The sequence below is a fragment of the Macaca nemestrina genome, chromosome 3 (assembly GCF_043159975.1).
Source record: "Macaca nemestrina isolate mMacNem1 chromosome 3, mMacNem.hap1, whole genome shotgun sequence".
Classification (NCBI taxonomy): Eukaryota; Metazoa; Chordata; class Mammalia; order Primates; family Cercopithecidae; genus Macaca; species Macaca nemestrina.
This window is the reverse complement of record NC_092127.1, coordinates 52,245,259-52,271,055: the sequence shown is the minus strand read 5'-3', so window position 1 is coordinate 52,271,055 and position 25,797 is coordinate 52,245,259. Positions and strand designations below refer to the sequence as shown.

General features: G+C 34.9%; 1 long non-coding RNA gene across 2 annotated transcripts in view; it reads right to left on the bottom strand.

Moving 5' to 3' along the window:
* Positions 1-17,510: 17,510 nt before the first annotated feature.
* LOC105493245 (uncharacterized) overlaps positions 17,511-25,797 on the bottom strand; it is a 94,509-nt gene continuing 86,222 nt past the window's right edge. For both annotated transcript variants that reach the window (XR_011620963.1, XR_011620964.1), the window contains one exon: positions 17,511-20,040. This is a non-coding gene — a long non-coding RNA (uncharacterized lncRNA). The remainder of the gene's footprint in view (positions 20,041-25,797) is intronic.

Sequence of the window (25,797 nt, the reverse complement as noted above, 5' to 3'; positions counted from 1 at the left end):
ACCAACTCCTATCCTGTGGTTTTCTTTTTTATTAGTCTGTAATAAAGCAAATTACTACATAAAATTATCAAAACATTCAAGTATGGGGGAGCATTAGATTTTAATAGGGTCAATAGTCTACATGAATGTATTGAACAATAAATTCTCTTGGAAGTATTTATTTTATATATTCATTCCACTTTGGCTGTTCTAAGTAAGGTATATTTCTACCTTCATAGCAAACAGAGCTTGTGATTGACCATTAAAATCTTTCAGTTCTTCCCATAATAGTTTTTGGACCTATAGTTATTACTTAAAATTCTATAACCTCATTTACATGCAAATATTATGCACTTGGTTTGCTACAAGTTAAAATAAAAATATTTATTGGACCTGGGAAATGATTTTTACATAATAAACAAAATACTGACATGAGACATTTTTATTTATCCTGTATGGAGACTGTTGTTGTACAGAGTAATATTTTAACATATAAAGGATAGTTATTCAGTACATTAGGCATCTGGGTGTCAAAGAGAAACCTAGAAAATAAGGGAATCTTAAATTGTTATTTCCTATGTGATCTGGGTGTAGCTAAAATAGAACCAGTCGTAATCATTACTACTCCTTCAAAAAACCTCAACCAATTATTGACTAGATAACTAATATTAAGTAGAAGATGGAAATAATTTTCTGGAAAATAATACTTTTTTGAAGAAAATTAGGGTATTAGTTGTCAGAAAGTGAGTGAGAAATAAATAAAATAAACAATTAAATAACTTATTAGTGCAATTTAAACTTTAAAATGAGTGAACAATAAATAACCTACTAGTCTAAATTTTCAAATTTTCAACATTGATATTAGTTATCCCTTTATTTGAAGTGTATTTCATATCATATGAAATGTGCAGCATCAAAATAAAAGATAAAGAGGACCATTATATAATTTGTTACTTTATACCTTTTTTTCTTTTGGAAATTCATAGAAAATGAGGATTTGATACTCTAGAATTGAGATGCAGTTTCCATGACAACCATGAGGCACAATACTGCATACCACTGTTGAAATGGCATTTGAATATCAAAAAGAATCTACTTCATTTTGTATTATTATTTTTCTCAGTTTAAATGATAATAATATAATCTTGTATTTTGTTTTTAAGTAGGTGCATTTGTTATAATTTTAGCAAGGGAGGTTGATTGAAGAAAGAAATGTGTAACAAGTGAATCATTTATAAGAAATTCCATGATTTTTCTAATATTTATTATTTACATCAAGATGTCACAGTAAAAGATATTTGCCTCGTATAAAAGACAGCTTAAATTAAATATTTTAATTAGTGTAATATCCAGTAATTCAAATTGTTTCATGACATTTACCCTAATGTAAATTACTTTCAATGCACATGTATCAGCCTGACCCTCCTTAAATCTATATGGTAACATTTCCAACTTAGCTATGTTATCTCTATTACTGTGTACTCATAAGCAAACTATTTCCAAACTGAACACATTACTTCCGCCTAAACCTTCCTCTTTGCATAGTCCCTGAATTCTGCTACTGGCAACACTATGTTACCAATTGCCCAGCCTCAAGCATTAGTCACCTTTTGACTTTTTCTTCTCCTCGTCATCATATAATAAGTGAGAAACTAATCCTACATAGTCTATCAGAATATTCTGGTGATCTTCTAATTTAAACATTAGTGCAAAACTCATTTAGTATTGTCAGAAGAAATATTAATTTTCTATTAGTAAATGTTTACCTATTTGTACATGAATTACAAGCAGTTCCTGGAGTCAAACATATTATCGTGATCTAGGAATGAAGAGACAGAGGAGTGGAAGAAGCCAGAAGGGCGAAACTGGAAGAGAATCCATGTTGCAGCGCTTGCTATTATTCTGTAACTGTGAGCAAAACAAGAGACGTTGTTTGGAAAGGAAATTATTTTTTAAAGTTACATGGAGAATAGTTCTTATAGAAGAATGCCTTAAAGGGGAAAGATTAGTGGCCAAAAAAACCACACACACACACACACACACATACACACAGACATAAATATCTTACCATAGTTCAAGAAATAGACAATGCAGACATGGACTAGAATATTGTGAGTGAGATTTTAATAGATTTGATGAGTTGAAAACTTGTCTTGGTGTTTTAAGCAAGGAGATATGTTGACTGGTTTAAAAAGTGGAAAAAGTATGGTGTTTTGTAAGTATTTGGAAGAATAGTTAGGATTTCGATAGATAAGTGGGAAAAATGGAAAGAGTCCTTGAAACAAGAAGAAAAAAAACATAAAATAATTATATGAACAGTGTAGTGTTTGTTTATGGAAAATAATATTATTTTTTTTAAATTGAGAAACCTAGAAAAATAAGGAATCAAAAAATAAAATTATGGTTAGTCTCTTTATAAAAATGCCAGATCATAAGGATACTTTTCATAAAATTATTTGCTAACTATTAGACTTCTTCCAGATTCTGAATTATTTTCATACTAAGCAATTAGGTTAAATGAATAACCAATAATATAATTTCAGTGGGCAATTTTGACAAATGAGTTAATCTATAATTTTACTAGCTATATGTATACAAAATCAAGATTGTGCAAAAAAAATGTATATTTTCTTGGATAACTTCAGAATCAACCTGGGATGTTGAATATATATGTTTATATCTGTGCACACCTGAAATTCCATGATACCAGTTAAAAATATACATATAAATATTCAAAGGGAAATAGAACCAGAAAGGCAACCATGATAGACAAGATTTCAACATTTTTTACAAGGTGAAGGTGAAAAAGGAAAGGGAACACAGAAAACTGAAAAACTGACTGCAGAGAGAGAAGACAGTGAGAAGCAAAACTGTTCATAAAGCACAACTATAGAAAGGTTCAGGAACTGAAGTTACTGGCTGAAGGGGCAGGTGGAGGTGAAGCTTGATGCTGAACGGAGGATTGGTCAAAGGTCTACAGTAAGGGTATTTAGACCATGAAGTCATATTCTCTATTGCATTTCTCTAGGTGATAACTCTTCCTCCACCTTACAAAGGAGAAACTGGACTAGAAAGCCTCCAGCATTGGACCCACAAAGCACAGTAGAAGCCACAAAGAACCTACTTCCATAGAGCATAGGGCTCAGTGAGAAATCTTCCTACTGTAATAACAGCAACACCCAACCATCAAGTGTGTCTGGTCTGTAAATATACCAAATACAAAGAAGATGGATGATTCCACTCAGGAGAAGAAATATTACCGTGGCAGAAGTATCTTTTTTTTTTCTTTCACATTTTGTAGTCTTTCAACGAAATGACAATTTCTCTGCCATCACATGAAACAACTTTCCCTAAGACTAGAACTTCTATCATTTTATCGTTTCTAGAGGGATAACAGATAGAACAGTAGTTAACACTTAAATTTCATATTTATTCAGAGCAGCATAAATTCAAACTTGTAGCATGCACCCAGGACCAATTATCTGTGAACTAGACTATTGAACCCAAAGCTTTTTTCCCCCGGGGTAAATATTTTGAGAAAATTCTTTAAAAGTTAATCCAGGACATGCTGGAAAGATCCTGGATACTCGCAGACTGTCCTTTTGCTTTCAAATAAACCAATAAGGTGAATATTATACAGAATTAAACATCTATCACCTTTCAAGACCTCTCCTGAAATTTCATCTAGGACTAATAAAAGGTCATGTTAAAATGACTACATTGTTTGTTCTTTCTACACCAGAAAACTAAAGAACTAACCATCTTTAGTTGAGTAGGTTATTTCATATTATATTTAGCATCTCTATTCATGGATAGTCTCATAAGAATAAGCTAGCATTTCCATTAAAGCAAAATATATTTTCATGATATATTTTAGTATTGCCTGACAAAGCTAAATATAATACTTAATGTTGAGTTCTTCAATGATATAGGCCTAGACATATACCCATTTTCAAGTCAAATACTCTATACATATAAACACCATCATGTTTACAAGAAACCAAATATATAGGAGTTGCTATTCTTCGAGCCCTTATTATGAACCTAGTGCTACTGAATTAATGCTCCTGTGAGGACAGTACTATTTTTATATCCATTTGATGGACAGGAAAAGGCGTAGACGTGTTAAGGCAATTTCCCAGGTTATATCATTAGTAATTATCAGAACCAGCATTTCCACCTAAGTGGTCTTGCTCCAAAAGCACTATGCTATACTGCCTCTAACAATCACAATGTAAAATATAATCATAAATTTATCCTATCTTCAGAAACAAAATTTGTTCACACAATTTGAGTTTGAAAAGATCCTCTCCACTGATGAGTTTTCCTGGTCTCTGCTTACCCAAAGCTGTGGAGGCAGGCTGCTGTGTTCTTAATCCACTCTCCTTTGTTTCTCAGCACAATTGCTCATTGTTCACCATTAAAGTCAACCCTAGGCTCTATGCTTATTTCTACTTCACACAGCTTATGGCTTCCTACTGCTTTAGCCAGTGTTTCTCCAAGTCAGATTCCTGGACAGCCTGAGACACTATTACCTAGGGTGCTTGTTTAAAATGCAGATTCCTTTTTTTTTTTATTTTTCATTTGTATGTATTTTTTTTTTAATTTATTTATTATTATTATACTTTAAGTTGTAGGGTACATGTGCATAACGTGCAGGTTTGTTACATATGTATACTTGTGCCATGTTGCTGTGCTGCACCCATCAACTCGTCATTTACATCAGGTATAACTCCCAATGCAATCCCTCCCCCCTCCCCCCTCCCCCCTCCCCATGATAGGCGCCTGTGTGTGATGTTCCCCTTCCTGAGTCCAAGTGATCTCATTGTTCAGTTCCCACCTATGAGTGAGAACATGCGGTGTTTGGTTTTCTGTTCTTGCGATAGTTTGCTAAGAATGATGGTTTCCAGCTGCATCCATGTCCCTACAAAGGACACAAACTCATCCTTTTTGATGGCTGCATAGTATTCCATGGTGTATATGTGCCACATTTTCTTAATCCAGTCTGTCACTGATGGACATTTGGGTTGATTCCAAGTCTTTGCTATTGTGAGTAGTGCTGCAATAAACATACGTGTGTATGTGTCTTTATAGCAGCATAATTTATAATCCTTTGGGTATATACCCAGTAATGGGATGGCTGGGTCATATGGTACATCTAGTTCTAGATCCTTGAGGAATCGCCATACTGTTTTCCACAATGGTTGAACTAGTTTACAATCCCACCAACAGTGTAAAAGTGTTCCTATTTCTCCACATCCTCTCCAGCACCTGTTGTTTCTTGACTTTTTAATGATGGCCATTCTAACTGGTGTGAGATGGTATCTCATTGTGGTTTTGATTTGCATTTCTCTGATGGCCAGTGATGATGAGCATTTTTTCATGTGTCTGTTGGCTGTATGAATGTCTTCTTTTGAGAAATGTCTGTTCATATCCTTTGCCCACTTTTTGATGGGGTTGTTTGTTTTTTTCTTGTAAATTTGTTTGAGTTCTTTGTAGGTTCTGGATATTAGCCCTTTGTCAGATGAGTAGACTGCAAAAATTTTCTCCCATTCTGTAGGTTGCCTGTTCACTCTGATGGTAGTTTCTTTTCCTGTGCAGAAGCTCTTTAGTTTAACGAGATCCCATTTGTCAATTTTGGCTTTTGCTGCCGTTGCTTTTGGTGTTTTAGACATGAAGTCTTTGCCCATGCCTATGTCCTGAATGGTACTACCTAGGTTTTCCTCTAGGATTTTTATGGTATTAGGTCTAACATTTAAGTCTCTAATCCATCTTGAATTAATTTTCGTATAAGGAGTAAGGAAAGGATCCAGTTTCAGCTTTCTACTTATGGCTAGCCAATTTTCCCAGCACCATTTATTAAATAGGGAATCCTTTCCCCATTTCTTGTTTTTGTTAGTTTTGTCAAAGATCATATGGCTGTAGATGTGTGGTATTATTTCTGAGGACTCTGTTCTGTTCCATTGGTCTATATCTCTGTTTTGGTACCAGTACCATGCTGTTTTGGTTACTGTAGCCTTGTAGTATAGTTTGAAGTCATTAGCGTGATGCCTCCAGCTTTGTTCTTTTGACTTAGGATTGTCTTGGAGATGCGGGCTCTTTTTTGGTTCCATATGAACTTTAAAGCAGTTTTTTCCAATTCTGTGAAGAAAGTCATGGGTAGCTTGATGGGGATGGCATTGAATCTATAAATTACCTTGGGCAATATGGCCATTTTCACGATATTGATTCTTCCTATCCATGAGCATGGTATGTTCTTCCATTTGTTTGTGTCCTCTTTTATTTCACTGAGCAGTGGTTTGTAGTTCTCCTTGAAGAGGTCCTTTACATCCCTTGTCAGTTGGATTCCTAGGTATTTTATTCTCTTTGAAGCAATTGTGAACGGAAGTTCATTCCTGATTTGGCTCTCTGTTTGTCTGTTACTGGTGTATAAGAATGCTTGTGATTTTTGCACATTAATTTTATATCCTGAGACTTTGCTGAAGTTGCTTATCAGCTTGAGGAGATTTGGAGCTGAGAGGATGGGGTTTTCTAAATATACAATCATGTCATCTGCAAACAGGGACAGTTTGACTTCTTCTTTTCCTAACTGAATACCCTTGATATCTTTATCTTGCCTAATTGCCCTAGCCAGAACTTCCAACACTATGTTGAATAGGAGTGATGAGAGAGGGCATCCCTGTCTTGTGCCAGTTTTCAAAGGGAATTTTTCCAGTTTTTGCCCATTCAATATGATATTGGCTGTGGGTTTGTCATAAATAGCTCTTATTATTTTGAGGTACGTTCCATCAATACCGAATTTATTGAGCGTTTTTAGCATGAAGGGCTGTTGAATTTTGTCAAAAGCCTTTTCTGCATCAATTGAGATAATCATGTGGTTCTTGTCTTTGGTTCTGTTTATATGCTGGATTATGTTTATTGATTTGTGAATGTTGAACCAGCCTTGCATCCCAGGGATGAAGCCCACTTGATCATGGTGGATAAGCTTTTTGATGTGTTGCTGAATCCGGTTTGCCAGTATTGTATTGAGGATTTTTGCATCGATGTTCATCAGGGATATTGGTCTAAAATTCTCTTTTTTTGTTATGTCTCTGCCAGGCTTTGGTATCAGGATGATGTTGGCCTCATAAAATGAGTTAGGGAGGATTCCCTCTTTTTCTATTGATTGGAATAGTTTCAGAAAGAATGGTACCAAATCCTCCTTGTACCTCTGGTAGAATTCAGCTGTGAATCCATCTGGTCCTGGACTTTTTTTGGTTGGTAGGCTATTAATTATTGCCTCAATTTCAGAGCCTGCTATTGGTCTATTCAGGGATTCAACTTCTTCCTGGTTTAGTCTTGGAAGAGTGTAAGTGTCCAGGAAATTATCCATTTCTTCTAGATTTTCCAGTTTATTTGCATAGAGGTGTTTATAGTACTCTCTGATGGTAGTTTGTATTTCTGTGGGGTCGGTGGTGATATCCCCTTTATCATTTTTAATTGCGTCGATTTGATTCTTCTCTCTTTTCTTCTTTATTAGTCTTGCTAGTGGTCTGTCAATTTTGTTGATCTTTTCAAAAAACCAACTCCTGGATTCATTGATTTTTTGGAGAGTTTTTTGTGTCTCTATCTCCTTCAGTTCTGCTCTGATCTTAGTTATTTCTAGCCTTCTGCTAGCTTTCGAATGTGTTTGCTCTTGCTTCTCTAGTTCTTTTAATTGTGATGTTAGAGTGTCAATTTTAGATCTTTCCTGCTTTCTCTTGTGGGCATTTAGTGCTATAAATTTCCCTCTACACACTGCTTTAAATGTGTCCCAGAGATTCTGGTATGTTGTATCTTTGTTCTCATTGGTTTCAAAGAACATCTTTATTTCTGCCTTCATTTCATTATGTACCCAGTAGTCATTCAGGAGCAGGTTGTTCAGTTTCCATGTAGTTGAGCGGTTTTGATTGAGTTTCTTAGTCCTGAGTTCTAGTTTGATTGCACTGTGGTCTGAGAGACAGTTTGTTATAATTTCTGTTCTTGTACATTTGCTGAGGAGTGCTTTACTTCCAATTACGTGGTCGATTTTGGAGTAAGTACGATGTGGTGCTGAGAAGAATGTATATTCTGTTGATTTGGGGTGGAGAGTTCTATAGATGTCTATTAGATCTGCTTGCTGCAGAGATGAGTTCAATTCCTGGATATCCTTGTTAACTTTCTGTCTCGTTGATCTGTCTAATGTTGACAGTGGAGTGTTGAAGTCTCCCATTATTATTGTATGGGAGTCTAAGTCTCTTTGTAAGTCTCTAAGGACTTGCTTTATGAATCTGGGTGCTCCTGTATTGGGTGCATATATATTTAGGATAGTTAGCTCTTCCTGTTGAATTGATCCCTTTACCATTATGTAATGGCCTTCTTTGTCTCTTTTGATCTTTGATGGTTTAAAGTCTGTTTTATCAGAGACTAGTATTGCAACCCCCGCTTTTTTTTGTTCTCCATTTGCTTGGTAAGTCTTCCTCCATCCCTTTATTTTGAGTCTATGTATGTCTCTGCATGTGAGATGGGTCTCCTGAATACAGCAGACTGATGGGTCTTGACTCTTTATCCACTTTGCCAGTCTGTGTCTTTTAATTGGAGCATTTAGTCCATTTACATTTAAGGTTAACATTGTTATGTGTGAACTTGATCCTGCCATTATGATATTAACTGGTTATTTTGCTCATTAGTTGATGCAGTTTCTTCCTAGCATGGATGGTCTTTACATTTTGGCATGTTTTTGCAATGGCTGGTACCGGTTGTTCCTTTCCATGTTTAGTGCTTCCTTCAGGGTCTCTTGTAAGGCAGGCCTAGTGGTGACAAAATCTCTAAGCATTTGCTTATCTGTAAAGGATTTTATTTCTCTTTCACTTATGAAACTTAGTTTGGCTGGATATGAAATTCTTGGTTTAAAATTCTTTTCTTTAAGAATGTTGAATATTGGCCCCCACTCTCTTCTGGCTTGGAGAGTTTCTGCTGAGAGATCTGCTGTTAGTCTGATGGGCTTCCCTTTGTGGGTAACCCGACCTTTCTCTCTGGCTGCCCGTAAGATTTTTTCCTTCATTTCAACTTTGGTGAATCTGGCAATTATGTGTCTTGGAGTTGCTCTTCTCGAGGAGTATCTTTGTGGCGTTCTCTGTATTTCCTGGATTTGAATGTTGGCCTGCCCTACTAGGTTGGGGAAGTTCTCCTGGATGATATCCTGAAGAGTGTTTTCCAACTTGGTTCCATTTTCCCCCTCACTTTCAGGCACCCCAATCAGATGTAGATTTGGTCTTTTTACATAATCCCATACTTCTTGCAGGCTTTGTTCATTTCTTTTTCTTCTTTTCTCTTTTGGTTTCTCTTCTCGCTTCATTTCATTCATTTGATCCTCAATCGCTGATACTCTTTCTTCCAGTTGATCGAGTCGGTTACTGAAGCTTGTGCATTTGTCACGTATTTCTCGTGTCATGGTTTTCATCTCTTTCATTTCGTTTAGGACCTTCTCTGCATTAATTACTCTAGCCATGAATTCTTCCACTTTTTTTTCAAGATTTTTAGTTTCTTTGCGCTGGGTACATAATTCCTCCTTTAGCTCTGAGAAATTTGATGGACTGAAGCCTTCTTCTCTCATCTCGTCAAAGTCATTCTCCGTCCAGCTTTGATCCGTTGCTGGCGATGAGCTGCGCTCCTTTGCCGGGGGAGATGCGCTCTTATTTTTTGAATTTCCAGCTTTTCTGCCCTGCTTTTTCCCCATCTTTGTGGTTTTATCTGCCTCTGGTCTTTGATGATGGTGATGTACTGATGGGGATTTGGTGTAGGTGTCCTTCCTGTTTGATAGTTTTCCTTCTAACAGTCAGGACCCTCAGCTGTAGGTCTGTTGGAGATTGCTTGAGGTCCACTCCAGACCCTGTTTGCCTGGGTGTCAGCAGCAGAGGCTGCAGAAGATAGAATATTTCTGAACAGCGAGTGTACCTGTCTGATTCTTGCTTGGAAGCTTCCTCTCAGGGGTGTACTCCACCCTGTGAGGTATGGGGTGTCAGACTGCCCCTAGTGGGGGATGTGTCCCAGTTAGGCTACTCAGGGGTCAGGGACCCACTTGAGCAGGGAGTCTGTCCCTTCTCAGATCTCAACCTCCGTGTTGGGAGATCCACTGCTCTCTTCAAAGCTGTCAGACAGAGTCCTTTGCGTCTGCAGAGGTTTCAGCTGCGTTTGTTATTGCCCTGTCCCCAGAGGTGGAGTCTACCAAGACAGGCAGGTTTCCTTGAGCTGCTGTGAGCTCCACCCAGTTCGAGCTTCCCAGCAGCTTTGTTTACCTACTTAAGCCTCAGCAATGGCGGGCGCCCCTCCCCCAGCCTCGCTGCTGCCTTGCCGGTAGATCACAGACTGCTGTGCAAGCAATGAGGGAGCCTCCGTGGGTGTGGGACCCTCCCGGCCAGGTGTGGGATATGATCTCCTGGTGTGCCTGTTTGCTTAAAGTGCAGTATTGGGGTAGGAGTTACCCGATTTTCCAGGTGTTGTGTGTCTCAGTTCTCCTGGCTAGGAAAAGGGATTCCCTTCCCCCTTGTGCTTCCCAGGTGAGGCAATGCCTTGCCCTGCTTCAGCTCTCGCTGGTCGGGCTGCAGCAGCTGACGAGCACCGATGGTCCGGCACTCCCCAGTGAGATGAACCCAGTACCTCTGTTGAAAATGCAGAAATCACCGGTCTTCTGTGTCGCTCGCGCTGGGAGTTGGAGACTGGAGCTGTTCCTATTCGGCCATCTTGCTCCACCCCCTCCCTGTATGTATAAAATGCAGATTCTTATCTCCAGCCGAAATGTATTCTATCAGATACTTTGAGGTGTGGTATCCAATAATCTCTGTTTTGTCACAAAATCTTTAATGTGGTGAGTTTTACACAAACAGCACATGTTATACTCATATTTCTGAATGCATACATAAGAAACTGTAATAGTTGTCATTCCTCTTCATGGAGCTAAACAATGAGAATAAGGCTCTAGAGACACTAGAACTTGCTAGTCTAAAGACACTAGCTTTTTAAGCAAAACATTTTGTTTCAGAATGTTCTAAATTTTTAACAAGCACCTAGACAATTCTTAAGTTCATGATTTTTGAAAACCAGTGTGTTATTCCAACATTCCACTAACGATTTAGGATAATAAATATTACCTATTTAATTCCATAAGCTTCATAGTTACATCCAAACTAAATTCCTTTGTAATGCTGTTATAATTCCCTTTCTTCCTCATTTGAACTGGTTCTCTCTGACTGCAATGCTATATCATCAAATTTCCATGTGGCTTATTACCTCCCTCAGTTCAGATCTGCTCATCAAAAGTCACCTCAGGAGAGAACTTCCTAGACCAATTTACAAAATAACTCCTCAAGCATGGAGGCAAAAGGTGCTGACCTAATTAAATTTGGAATAGAGTGGAATCTGTATGACTAAAAGCAAAAGGAACTATACATAGACACTATACATTATTTGATAAAGTTCATTTTTCAAAGGAGTACATGTTAACAATTTTGAAACTACTATACACGTATACTTGAACTGAACAAACAAATAAATGAATAGCAGATGGTGGAAACCATGTTTCTCACCAATGAAGAGAGAGATTATAGATAAGCAAGGGACAAAGTCTACAATGACTCATACAACATTGGATTAGAGTTGGAGTCCTCAAATTAAATATAAACATATGTTTAGCATAATATACATACAGGTGGACATATAGTGAAAGTTATAGATATATATGTGTAGTAGCCTGTGCATACACACATGTATTAGGTTAGTATACACACATAGATTTCCAACCTCCGACTGGAAGAGTCTAGACACTGCGACACTGCAGTAGCAGCAAACTCACCTAGTGCTCAGATCTTGGTTTGCATTATCTTTACCTTCCCCAATAAAAGGTATCAGGGATCCTTAGAGAACCAACTGATTCAAGGGCTGGGACAGGGAGTATACAAGATGAGCCTGGAGGATCTTGTAATGTCAGAAAGTAAGGAAGTGATTTTTTAAAAGGATGACATATCAAAGAGACACAGGAAAAAAGCAAATGATTTCCCAGTGGTCAAATCTGGACTGGTTTGTACAAGAAAATGAGCACTGGATTATAATCCAAAGTATAAAATAAATATCCATGACTCCATCCTGATATAAATGAATGATTGAATATAGTTTTTAAGTGAAGGGGACTAGACAAATCTCCTGTGCAGGAGAATTCCAAATAGTTGATGTAGATACTGCTTCCTTAGGGAGGTAGAGTACAACTTACAATTGCTTGAGTGTGAGCTGCATATAATGACTTTCTTCTAAAGAGCACAGTGTGGAAAGAGAGAAGAACATTGTTTACAAAGGAAAAACCTGACAAAGAGTACTTCAGCCAGGTAAAAGACTTTCATCAACATGTTGATAGAATACAGTCAACTTTCATAAGGCATGTTGATAGAATATAGCCTTGATGTGATGTCATGACAATGGCATTTTGCATTTGTGATTGTCCCAAAAACCCATACCCTTAGTTTCTGAGTAAAACACAAGACAAACACAAATTGAAGGATATTCTACAAAACACCAGACCAGTACTGATCACCACTATCAAGGTCATTAAAAAAGAGGAAAACCTGAAAAACAGTCACAATTTAGAGGAGGTTAAGAGATATAATAACTAAATGTAACATGGTATCCTAGTTGGTGACCTAGAACAGAAAAAGGACATTAGGTAAAAATAAGGAAATCCTAACAAAGTTTAAGCTTTAATATATATCATCATTGCTTCATTACTTTTTACAAATATATCATATCAATAGAAGATATTATCAATAGAGTAAACTACCTGTGAGTTAAAGAAGTATATATTTGCAAATTTTATGTAAAGTTAAAAACCTATTCTAAATTTTTAAAATGGAACATAATCTCTCAAGCACAGTATTAAATGCCATATAAACTTTTTTATTTTAGTAAAATATATCTAACATAAAATATACCATTTTAACTATATTTAAGTGTATAATTCACATTTACATTGTTGTGCAATTGTCACCCCTATTAATCTTCAGAACTTCTTCTTCATTCCAAGTTATAACTCTGAAACTCATTAGCAAACAACTTGCCATCCATCCTAGACCCTGGTAACTACCATTCTTCTTTCTGCGTGTATAAGAGTTTGAGCACTCTAGGTACCTCATACAAGTGGAATCATACAATATTTGACCTTTTGTGTCTGTCTTATTTCATTCAGCAACATGTCTTTAAAGTTTATTCTTGTTGTAGCATGTATCCGAATTGTATTCCTTTATAAGGATAAATAATATTTCATTGTATACAACACATTCAGTCAGTGGACATTTGGACTGTTTCCACCTTTTGGGTGCTGTGAGTAATGAACATTGGTGTAGAGATATCTGTTCAAGTCCCTGCTTTCAGGTCTTTTAACTATGTACCCAGAAGTGGAATTGTTGGATCACATGAAAATTCTATGTTTAATAATTTGAGAAACGTCCATACTATTTCTGTAGTGGCTGCACCACTTTATATTACTACCAGCAATACACAAGGGTTCAAATTTCTCCATATCTTCACCAACACTGTTTCTGTTTTATGAGGTTTCATGTTTGTTTGTTTTTCTTTTTGTTTTTTATAATAGCTACCCTAATGTTTGTGAAGTGGTATCTCATTACGGTTTTAATTTGCGTTTCCCTAGTGATTAGCCATGGTAAGCATTTTTTAAACGTACTTTTTGATTATTTGTATATCTTCTTTGAAATGTCAATTCAAGTCCTTTGCCCGTTTTTTAATTGGGTTGTTTTTTCTTTAGTGTTGAGTTGTGAGAGTTCTTGACGTATTCTGGATATTCCACCCATACTCATTATTTTTTCTTTGCACTAATTACCTTATATAATATATGTTATACTATATTCACATAACAGGAGCATAGAATATGTAAATGTAAGTTAATACTACTGCATAATGTAGATATTTGTAGTGTATTCTTATGGCACATATTTGTAAACATTAAAAATAGGCCTAGGTTGGTTCTTTCCTTGTTTATTTTATTCTTATTTAATGTATTTTACTCCAGTAAAAGTTAGAATATGTTAAAAGCCAAGATGTGTCAAATAAGGTGGATACTCTGACTCAGAGTTCACTTCAAACTTCTAGTATGTGTTCTATAGAAACCAGAAAGTCAAAACTAAATTTCCTAGATTTCCCTTTTGTCTGGAGTTCCCACGTGACCACATATAAACAATGATGAAGCAGAGGAAAATAGAGTTAGGGAGAATAGATCATGTGGTGGAAGTATTTGATTCCTCTAAAATAGCTGTGTTAAATTCTACTAGTTGATTTCCTAGATATTAGATTAATAGGTTTGAGGCAAGGTGTACCAACAACAGCAGAGTTTTGTCTCTGTATAAGATTCAAGATTGGTTTTGTTTTTTCCCCCAATACTGTACAAATTTAAATCATCTGATGGATCTCCTTTAAAATGTCCTTTATAATTAGTTACTACAATCCTGACCTATAAAGATAGGTTCCTAAAAATCTATTTTCTTTCTACTTTATACATTATAATTCATAATTTTTAAAATGAAATTACCTTCAATTACTCCTTCAGTAAACTATATACTCACAAGTGTGCCTGTAATTCTTTGCACAATTTTGGTACCAACAAATTTCTCATTTAGTGGCACAAATAAATGAGCGAGTAAATGGATCAATGAATAAGTGACTAGTCATACTATACAAAGCAGCTAAAGACAATGTAATTTTAGATAAATAAGTTCTATGACTGAGAGGAAATTGCTTAATCTCTCCCAGTTCTATTTATTTATAAAGTAGGTTTAATGATATTTACCTCATAGGATTATTGTATGAATTAAATAAAATAATATCTTTAAATTATTCATCAGCCTCTGTTATATGTAGCACAATATAAATGTCAGATATTCCTATGATCTGCAGCCTTCAAGAGATTAGAATTTTTGGTGGGTGTTAACAGGTTACAGAAGCACAGAACATGGTTATATTAACTAAATATACAAATTATAGAAATTATGACTTTTGTTACTATTGTAAGTTGTTGCTATTTTTATATTAAAATGTCCAATCAAATTTAAAAGATTACAAATCACACACACACACACATATGTATTGTCACTTTTTATACAAATGATACCACATTTAAGACAAAGCTCAAAATACTTATAAATTATTGTAAGACTAATAAAAATTAGTGTAATAATTCACATTATCCTCATTTCTCATGAATAAGGATGACTTCATTTTATCAAAGTAGTTTTATTCTTAAGCCATTTTTAAATTTACCATTGTAATTCTGTAGCAATATATGTATTCCATGAACAACATATGTATGCCATGAACATAACCTTTCTAAATTTATATTTCAAAACTCTAACCAGAATAAAATCAGAAACAAAAGAGGAGATACGACACCTAATATCACAGAAAAATAAAGGGTCATAAGAGACTAATATGCATAATATTATGCCTACAAATTTGATAACCTAGAAGAAATAGATAAATTCCTAGAAACATAAAACCTAAATAGACTGAATCAGGAAGAAACAGCAGGTCTGAACAGACAAATAACAAAGCAAGAGACTGAATCAATAATAAAAAAAGATCACCTATCAAAGTAAAGCCGAGGACCAGAAAGCTTTGTAAAAAAATTTTATTAAACATTTAAAAAGAGCTAATATTAATCTTCTCAGACTCTTCCATGAAGTTGAAGAAGAATGAATTCTTTCAAATGCATTTTACAAGACAAGCATTATCCTGATAAAAAGTTACTCAAGGACACTAAAGGAAAAAAAAAAAAATTACAAGTCAATATCCTCAGTGAACTTGGATGTAAAAATCCTTAACAAAATATTAGCAAAACAAATTTAACAGCACAATAAAACAATGATTCACCATGATTAAGTGGGATTTATTCCTGGGATGCAAGACTGTTTCAACATACACAAATTAATAAATGTGTTATACTGTATTAACATAAAAGAAGAAAGCCATATGATTATTAAAATAAGTGCAAAAAAAATTTGACATAATTCAACATCCTTTCATAACAAAAAAATTCTCAACGAATTAAGTATAAAAGAAACATACTCTAACATAATAAAGTCCATAAACCTCATTTATGAAAAGGCCACAGCTAATTTCATACTCAATGAGGAAAAGTCAAAAGCTTTTCCTCCAAAATCAGAGACAAGGACAACTTGACTAGAAGTAGAAAGACTACTTCTAGTCAACATAGTAATGAAATTTCTATCCAGAGCAATTAGACAAGAAAAAATAATCCAAATTAAAAAAAAAAAATGAAATTTCTCTGTTTGCTGCTGACATGATCTTAAATATAGAAAATCCTAGACTTCACCGAAAAACTGTTAGAATGGATACAGGAATCCAGTTGAATTGCAGGGTACAAAATCAACAGGCAAAAATTGGTAGAATGTGTTCACACTGACTATAAACTCTTAGTAAAGGAAATTAAGTAATCTATCCCATTAACAGTGGTATAAGATGATAAAATACGTAGCAGTAAATTTAACCCACTAGATGAAAGATCTGTATATTAAAAACTGTAAAACATTGAATAAAATTCTATATGACACAAATGAAAGGAAAGGTACTTCATGTTCATGGATTGAAAGAATATTGTTAAAAACTTCATAGTACCCAAAGCGATTTACATATCCAATGAAATCCTATCAAAACTCTTAGATAATTTTTTCAAGCAAATAGAAAGAAAAATACTAAAATTTGTATGAAACCACAAAAATAGTCAAAGCAATTTTGTGTAAAAATGATAAAAGTGGAAGCATAACACTACCTGACTTCAAAATCTGTTCCAAAGTCAATCAAAACAGCATGGCTTTGTTTTGAAACTGGCATAAAAACAGACACATAGACCAAAGAGACAGAATAGAGAGTCTAGAAATTCATAAACACATTTATGGTCAGTTGATATTCAACAAAGAAGCCAAGAATACGTAATAGGGAAAAGATAGTCTCTTTAATAAATGGTGCTAAAAAATTTGGATAATCACATGCAAAAGAATGAAATTAGAACCTTATCTAAAACCATATACAAAAATCAATTCAAAATGTAATGAAGTCTTAAACATAAGACCTGAAACTATAAAGCTATTAAAAAAACACATAGAAAAAATGTTCCACAACACTGATAAAGATTTATTGAATATGACCCCAAAAACACAGGCAACAAAAGCAAATATAAGCAAATGGAATTACATCAAACTAAAAAGTTTCTCTACAGCAAATGAAACAATCAATAGAGGAATGGAATAGCCCACACATTGGAAGAAAATATTTGCAAGCCATGATTCTGAGAAAGGTTTTATAACCAAAACATATAAGAAACTTGAACAACTGAATAGCAAGAAAACAAATTAATCAATCAAAAAATGTGCAGAGGACTTAAACAGGCACTTCACAAAAGAAGATATATAAATGTCCACTAGATATGTATTATATTATACTATATTATATTATATACATACACACATATATTATACATATATATAAGCTCATCAACACTAAGTATTAGGAAAATGTAAATGAAAACCACAATGAGTTGTCGCCTCACACATATTTGGCTACTAACAAAAAGACAAAAGATAGCAAGTATTGCCTAGGGTGTGGAGAAAAAAGAACCCTAGTGCACTGTTGGTGGAAAAAATAAATTTAATACAGCCATTTTTGAATAGTATAAAGGTTTCTCATAAAAATAATCATAGAATTATGATATAATCCAGCAATCCAATATGTGGGTATATATACAAAACAATTGAATTCAGCATGCCAAAGAGACACCTGCACTCCCACCTTCATTGCAGCATTATTCACAATTGCTAAACTATGGAAAACTAGGTACCCACCATCAAAATAATGAATAAAGAGAATGTTGTATATACAAGCATTCCTCATCTATTGCACTTTGCTTTACTTTGCTTCACAGATTTCCACTTTTTAAAAGAAGTGTTTGTGTCAAGCCTACAGTGAGCAAGTCTATGCCATTTTTCAACAACATGTGCTCATTTTGTGTCTCTATGTAATATACTGATAATTCTCACAATATTTCAAACTTTATCATTATTATTATATCTGTTATGGTGATCAGTGATCTTTGATGTTACAATTGTAATTGTTTGGGGGGTGCCATGAACTGCACCCATTTAAGATGGCAAACTTATCAATAAATGCTGCTTGTACTCTGACTGCTCCTTTGACTGCCTGTTCTCCACCTCTCTTCCTCTCCTCTGGCCTCTCTATTCCCTGAAACACAACAATATTAAAATTGGGCCAATTAATAACCATAAAATGGCTTCTAAGTGTCCAAGGGAAAGGATGTGTTTAAGATTTCAATGGAGGACGTAACAGAAGATGTTGTGGAAATAGCAAGATAACTAGAATTGAAATGGAGCCTGAAAATGTGATGGAATTGCTGAAATCTCACGATAAAACTAATGAATGAGGAATTGCTTCTTATGAATGAGCAAAAAAAGGTGGTTTCCTAAGACAGAATCTACTCCTGGTGAAGATGCTCTGAACATTGTTAAAATGACAACAAATGATTTGGAATATTATGCAATGTTAGTTGATAAAGCAGCAGCAGGGTTCGAGAGCATTGATTTGTATTTTGAAAGAAGTTCTACTGTGAGTAAAATAGTATCAAATATCATTGTCTGCTACAGATAAATCTTTCATGAAAGGGAGAGTCAATCAATATGGAAAATTTCTTTGCATTCTTATTTTAAGAAATTGCCACAGCTACCCCAATGTTCAGTAACCACTAGTCTCATCAGTCAGCAGCCATCAACCTTGAAGCAACATATTCTACAAGAAAAAACTTATGACTAAGGGCTCAGATTACTGTTAACATTTTAGCAATAAAGTACTTTCTAAGTAAAGTAGGTACTTTTTAGACATAATGATATTGCACTTAACTACAGTATACTGTAAGCATAATTTTTGTATGTGCTGGGAAATCAGAAAAAATTTATGTGGCTTGCCATATTGCAATATTCACTTTATTATGGCTGTTTGGAACCAAACCACAATATATCTGAGGTATGTTTGTGTAAGTAATGAAATATTATTCATCTGTAAAAAAGGAATAAATATCATCATTTGCAATAACATGGATGAACCTGGAAGATGTTGTGCAAAATGAGACAAGCCAGGCACAGAATGACAAATACCACACGATCTCACTTATATGTGGAATCTTTAAAAGTTGCACTCATAGAAGCAGAGAGTAGAATGGGGATTGCCAGGGGATAGGGAAGAGTGGTCAGTGGGGAAAAGGGACATGTTGATCAAAGGGTACAAAGTTTCAATTAGATAGAAGAAATACGTTTTAGTGATACATTGTACAGAATTGTGACTATAATAAATAATAGTACATTATCTATTTTAAAATTGTTAGAAGAATAGATTTTTTAAAATTGGCATCATAAAAAAATAAGTGTGTGAGGTGAAGGACTTATTAATTAGTCTGATTTAATCATTCCACATTGTAAGGAAACATCAGAACATCACATTATGCCCCACGAACATATACAATTATTATTTGTCAATAAAAAATAAAGAAATTAAAGAACATATTCTAATCAGATAAGCATATAATTTCTATTTTGGTTTATGTAATACACATCAGCACAAATATGACTTTTTCTGTTCTACCCAGTGAAATACACATTATTTCCTGAAAGTTTCAGCAAATCTGCAAAACTATGTTGGTTTTGACCCATTAGAATTTAATGAAATAAATATTTCTCAGTTTTAAAATTTCTTTGTGATTATGAATTTTTTTAATATAACGTCTTCTGACATTACCTTGTAAATTGAACACAATACTTATTGTTGTGAAAATGCCATCCCCAAAAGATTTAATTTTTCCTTTGTACAGTAGACCCTTGTACAAAACAGGTTTGAACTGGGCCAGTAGGCTTATACACAGATTGTATTCAGCCTTTGCCACCTCGGAGACATCTAGATGCATTCCTTTTTCTCCTCCTCCTCAGCCTACTGAAAGTAAAGACAAGAATGAAGATTTTTATGATGATCCACCTCCACCTAATAGTTTTGAAATATATTTTCTTTTCTCTTCCTAATGATTCTCTCCGTAATATTTTCTTTTGCCTATTTTATTGCAAAGATACAGTATTTAATACACATAAGGTACAAAATATGTGTTAATCAAGTGTTTATGTTATCAGTAAGGCTTCCAGTCAACAGTAAGCTCTTAAGTTTTAGGTGAGTCATGAGGTATACAGATTTTCTTTTTATCTTTTTTCTTTTTTTTGTCCTCCAGGCTGGAGTGCAAACCTCCACCTCCTGAGTTCAAGCAATTCTCCTACCTCAGCCTCTCAAGTAGCTGGGATTATAGGCATGTGCCATCACGCCTGGCTAATTATTTGTCTTTTTAGTAGAGACAGGATTTCACCATGTTACCCAACCTGTCTCAAACTCCTGTCCTCAAGGGATCCGCCCACCTCAGCCTCCCAAAGTGCTGGATTTACAGGTGTGATCCACCATGCCTGGCCGTATATATGGATTTTCAACTCCACAAGGCATCGGTACCCCTAACTCTTCCACTGTTCAAGGGTTGACTGTATATGCACTCACTTACTTAAAATCTCACTCTGAATAAAAAATGTTGTAAGTGAATTAAAAGTTTTTTCCATTCTTAGGTACAGTATCTTAGCAGTAGCAGTAGTAGTAGTAGTGAGAGATGAAGCCAGCTAGACTTCCTGGGTCGAGTGGGGACTTAGAGAACTTTTCTGTCTAGCTAGAGGATTGTAAGTGCACCAATCAACACTCTATAAAAACACACCAATGAGCACTCTGTGTCTAGCTAAAAGATTGTAAATGCACCAATCAGCACTCTGTAAAAACACACCAATCAGCGCTCTGTGTCTAGCTAAAGGATTGTAAATGCACCAATCAGCACTCTGTAAAATGGACCAATCAGCACTGTGTAAAATAGACCAATTGGCTCTCTGTAAAATGGACCAATCAGCAGTATGTGGGAAGGGCCAAATAAGGGAATAAAAGCTGACAACCCGAGCCAGCAGTGGCAACCCACTCTGGTCTCCTTCCACTCTGTGGAAGCTTTATTCTTTTGCTCTTCACAACAAATCTTGCTGCTGCTCACTTTTTGGGTCTGCACTCCCTTTATGAACTGTAACACTCACCACAAGAGTCTGCAACTTCATTCCTGAAGTCAGTGACACCACAAACCCACCAGGAGGAAAAAACAACTCTGGACATGCCACCTTTTAAGGGCTGTAACACTGCAAGGGTCTGCAACTTCACTCCTGAAGTCAGCGAGACCACAAACCCACCAGAAGGAAGAAACTCTGGACACATCGGAACATCTGAAGGAACAAACTCTGGATACACCATCTTTAAGAACCGTAACACTCACCCTGAGGGTCTACAGCTTCATTCTTGAAGTCAGCGAGACCAAAAACCCACTGGAAGGAGTCTATTCCAGACACAGTAGTAATGATAATAATAATAGTAACGTCTAATACACAAAGAGTACCACTATGTTCCAGAAATATCCTACATACATTAGTTTTACTCAATGTTAAGACAATTCATGAAAATCTATTATTATCTTCAGTTTACAGAAAGAAAAACTGAGACTTAGAATAATTAAATGAATGGGCCCAGATCATACAGCATATTAAACTCTTGTTGTCCAACTTCAGAAAAGATGTGCAATACGCTTTATTTTTTATCAACGTCTTCATTTTTTGTTTGCAACTTTTATTTAGGAAATCTGGAGCAGTTTGTGGGCCAGGAAATATCAATGTCATTTTTACATGTTAAAATATACCATTTTTTAATGTATGAAATTGGCTAAGATTCAAAATTTACATGCACTTTTTTGGAAAGGGGAAACAGGCATTGTCTTGCATTGTCAATGATGTGGTAAATTATTGAGGTGCTGTAGGTGACAATATAGCAATTTGACACAGCTATATTACTTTTTAGCTCCATATTTCATTGATTCTAAGATACCCATAACTGTACTATATTATATTGATTATGAGACATATTTTACCATCTTTAAAATTGGAGATATGTATATATATATATATATACACATATATAATTTGAGATGGAGTCTCGCTCTGTTGCTCAGACTGGAGAGCACTGGCACAATCTCAGCTCACTGCAAGTTCCACCTCCCGGGTTCACATCATTCTCCTGCCTCAGCCTTCCAGATACCTGGGACTACAGGCTCCCGCCACCATACCCGGCTAACTTTTTGTATTTTTAGTAGAGACGGGGTTTCACCATGTTAGCCAGGATGGTCTCGTTCTCCTGAGCTCATGATCTGCACGCCTCAGCCTCCCAAAGTGCTGAGATTACAGGCGTGAGCCACCGCGGTTGGCCAAAATTGGATATATTAAATAATTGATGGAATGTACTATTTATCTCATGTTGTTTTCTCTTTCTTAATGATACCAAAATAATGTCATACCTTACAATCAAAGGAAAGATTTGGCAAATATAAAATTCTATGCGTATATTTATCCAGATACACACAAATACAAGTAGTGTCAACATTGGTGTAAGAACTAACGTTAGAAACTATAAAACTAAAAATAAATTGTAATGTGCCCATCAATGGGGTGCTTTGCAATCTTAAAAAAGAAGAAATCAGGACTATATTAATTTTTTAAAATTCCTTTACATTATAACATGTGGGAAAATATGTCAAAGAACACTCTCTTTATGTAAAGATCTTGGTTTACATATGGTTTTTATCATGGTTGCATCTAGGAGGGAAAGGGGCAAAAGCTGATTTTTCATTGTATACCACTTGCAACACTGAATTTTTCTCTAATTGCAAATTTTACCTTTTCAATAATCAAATACATATTTTAAAATATAATTTCAAAATACTTTCTCTATAACAACTTATGTTAGAACTATTGCTTTTAATTTTGAGATTAATTACTACTATATGGCTTCTGAAGTAGTTATAATTTTTAAGTTTGAGAATATAACCATTTTTTTCTTCTTTACACTCTTTCCTAAAGTAACAATAAATTAACTGTGATATTCTGTATCAGATATGTTCTATAATTATTTGAAATGTTATTATTTATGAAATTGAATTTTATTTCTTCAGTTAGTCAAAGTAAGATTACATTGGTTAATATGATTTTATTTAGAACAAAATATTTGCTGTTAAATTGTTTCTTTTATGGCTCTACATATATAATACATATGGCTATATATATAACAAGAAATCTCTGCTGTGGGATCTGGAAATAACTTCTGTTCTATCAGAAAGTGAAACATATAGAATTAAATGATCATCAATAGCTTTGGGGCCAAGAGCCAAAAGAGTTAAACGTGGAAATGATGTTAACCCTAAATAGGCAACAGCAAGGTTCTAAGCCCAGAAACCAAAGAACCAATATTTTTTTATACAAACTACAAAAGAATGAACCTTGCCTCAGCTATACCTTGCCTTCTATATTTGTTGTTTGTGTAGCAGGAACTAAAAAGCCCTTTGGACACATCCTGGAGTTGTTTATTATCCCTTACGAAGGCTGAATCTTAGTTTAGAGACTTATCTAACCTTCTTCATTGACACTTTATAGTATGAGCTCCAGTGAGCCATAAAAATGCTCATTTCATTGTAAAAAGACCCATCTGTTTCTTCAGTAGGTTTGTTTTATCCAGAGTTTTATATGACTATTGTGACTTTCTTCATGTTCAATGCTTTCTATATTTATTTTTCCTTTCATCTCTCTTTAGAGAAATAGAATTTGGTGTCCTCATGTATTTTTAAATTTTTACTCTCTACTTCTGTCAAAGAGCAGCAATAATGAAATCATGTTGAGGTTACTTATTTGGAAAGCTAGAAGTATAACATTTAAAATCTTAAACTGAGAAATCTTGCACAAGTGACTAACCACAAACAGAAAGCTGTAATCACATGCTGAAATGAAAAATGCAAAGAAAATGTCATGCAGTCCTCTGCTGTATTTAAGTGTAGGTGTTCCACAGAAAATGAAGCATAAACATTATCAATGTGTTTATTCTTGTGAAGAATGAGCATCTTAATGTCATCCTGAATAAATAATGTGGTTCTTGCTGAATTGATCTCTGAAGAAAGTACAAAGTATATAGCTAGAGGGGCCTCATTTACTCTGGTGAATAAACTTGTATGCTTGTGTAGGTGTCATATTTATATGCAGATGAACTAAACACCTGGAATCTTTAAAATAAATCATAAACTACTTACAAACATCTCTGCATTTTGTATACCAGTAGATAAATATTCACTGATGAAAAGTCATTCATTGGTAACTAATATTTTGTAATTAGTTTTTCTAATATGCAAGAAAGAACACAGGATTCAGTAGAATTACACCACAGAGTTTCATGTATAAACTTTCTTTCATCCTCTTTCTTATTTATTAATTTACAAATAAATTTTGAATTTCCCAATAGCATTACTGAAAAGGTTGTGTGACACTGACCTTTCCTCTATCTATAATTCCTAAATGAATATCTAAAGGAGTGTGGCTGAGAAGAAGGAACTGCATCAGTCCTCTAGGGTCTTTGGATGTAATTTGAAATAGTTTCCAGCAGATGGTGATGGAGGTTGAATTGCCAGGTAGTTTACTTTTGATACTAGACCTAAAGAGCTCCAGATATACAGGCATGCAAATGATAAACAATCTAATACATGTTTATAACAAGACATGTCAGGTAAACCTGAGGTCTATTCCTACTCATATGAGATACTGGAGAGTTATATCCAACCTCCAGTATCTCCATTTGAATTTGTGCACTTTTTCTATGTATTAATTTATATCTGCCAATTCACATGATCGTCTGAAGAATCCTTTAGGGATAAAAGAAACTTGGATTCAACCGACATTGATGATCTATCATATAAAACATTTTTGGGTGAACGTGGACTAAGAACATTTAAGCAAACTTCATTGGGGCTCTGATAATTGAAATACTTCAAACTTCAGGGAGTAAAAGAGAACCAGTGACGTGTCTACTACCAGAGTTAAACGTCATCTAGTCATGGAATCACCATTTTCCATGACAGAGGTGTTGACAGAGATTTGAGGAAAATATCTGTTTCCTTTTGTTTGTGTCAGTGACTCTGTAAATTTAAAATAATTCATCATTTGTAGCAGTAATTTTTGGTCCTTAGACAATTTTGCTGTGGAATACTTCCTGACGGTGTGTAACTTAGAACCATGGGCACTCAACCTCCCATATTAAAGCTAGCTCTGATACATGTTATTGAAACACCTACAATGTCTGTTGTCTTCTGTCTTGCATTTAGAAGATATTTATAGAATTCTTGGGCCAAATTGTATGAATTTAGTACTGAGATTATTTTGAATATAGTGCCAAATTACTTTCCAGAAATAGCAATGCAAAGTCACACCAGTGGGTACTACTGCCAAAACACCTTTTTTCAGTATTACATCATATAAATTTTAAAGCTTTTCCAATTGTAGAGGTAAACATGGTATTGTGACTGTATATATTTTCATTAATTCTTAGAGAGACCAAAAATTTTCCCAAATGTATATTGCTCTCTCTCTATATATATAAATTCTGTTTACATTATCCTGTTCATTTTATGTAGCAGGCAAGTATCAGGTTGGTGCAAAAATAATTGTGTTTTTTGCCATTAAATGTAATGACAAAAACCACAATTATTTTTGCACCCAGCAAAATGTCTTGAAAGATTCCTCGCAGACAACATGTTTGGAAGGAAAC